This window comes from Vombatus ursinus, unplaced genomic scaffold (assembly GCF_900497805.2).
Source record: "Vombatus ursinus unplaced genomic scaffold, bare-nosed wombat genome assembly UNPS02004691.1, whole genome shotgun sequence".
In the NCBI taxonomy this organism is placed as follows: domain Eukaryota; kingdom Metazoa; phylum Chordata; class Mammalia; order Diprotodontia; family Vombatidae; genus Vombatus; species Vombatus ursinus.
In genome coordinates, this window is record NW_020944469.1 from 3,813,287 (window position 1) to 3,814,519 (window position 1,233).

The 1,233-nt window shown below is 40.9% G+C and overlaps 1 pseudogene; it reads right to left on the reverse strand.

The window, feature by feature from the left end:
* Positions 1–201: 201 nt before the first annotated feature.
* Positions 202–670, reverse strand: LOC114025951 (annotated as a pseudogene).
* Between the last annotated feature and the right edge of the window lie 563 nt (positions 671–1,233).

Genomic DNA, 1,233 nt, shown 5'->3' on the forward strand with positions numbered 1-1,233 from the left:
CTTGAATATTGCTTGTGAAAGAAAGTCTGCTTCTTCCTTACTATACCCTTATCAAGGATGTCCTGAATGGTGTCACATTCCTGTAATCCCTGCTACTAAGGATGCTGAGACTGGTGGATCTCTTGAGCTGATTAAGATTCCGTAATAAATCTTTTTTTTGTTTGTTTTGATTTCACTTTTATTTGCTTTCTAATGTCATATTTACTTCCATGCCACAAACTTTTGTTTCTTCAGTTTCTTCTGGAATATCTTTTTCTTTTGAGCAACCTCCTCTTCTGGTTTAGGAAATATTTGTTCCTTTTCAGTAAGTATCATCTCAATATGGCAAGGAGAACTCATGTATGGGTTGATTCAACCAAGAGCCTTGTAAGTATGCTGTCGCATTTTGGGAGCTTTGTTAACCTGGAAATGCTCAATGACAAGAGAATCCACATCCAAACTCTTCAGTTCTGCGTTACTGTTTAAGCATATGCAGCAAGAATTCAGCACTCTTTTTGGGCCAACGACCCTGTGTCCAACCCCACTGCTTAGCCTGGGCACACCTGCCAACTCTACCATTATATCTCCTGAAGGGAACACATTGTTTCTTCAATGTGACATCTTTCAAATGCTTGGTAGCTTTTCGGATATGCATGCCCTTGATAGCTTGGGCTGTTTCATGGGTGTCCTTGAGGTTGACCCGGAGATTTGAACCCCTTGCATGTCCTGTGAAGATCCAAAGAGGCCCTCCTCAGAGAAGACAGGAGCTCATGAAGGTGTGGGAGGCCAGGCTACTTTGCTTGTCCTGGAGTAGTACTTGAGGAAATGGAAGAAGTATTGTCAGTAAGATAGCTGAGTATTGCAGAAGATCCCAGGCCAGGACCCTCCTTGGATGATGGGCAGAAGGTATTTCCTGTCTGTTATGATAATGTTTATTTCATTCTTTATGGTGTTATTGCCATGCATGGTACCTACCAATTCTTCTTCTTTTTTTTTTTTTTACCTCAAGTGTTTACGATAAAGAAAAATAAGGCTTCTATGTGATCTGCAAAAGTCTTTGGCCTCTCTCATTTCTTTTTCATGAACCATACTTTGTGTGAGCTTCACAATCACAGTGAAACTCCTTGAAATCATTACAGTAAAGCAGTAATATCAGAATGCTGAAGTGGGAAGATGGTGGAGTAAAAGCAGTGACTTGCTTAAGCTCTCCCCCAAACCCCTCCAAATACCTGTAAACAAATTCTAGAACAGCAG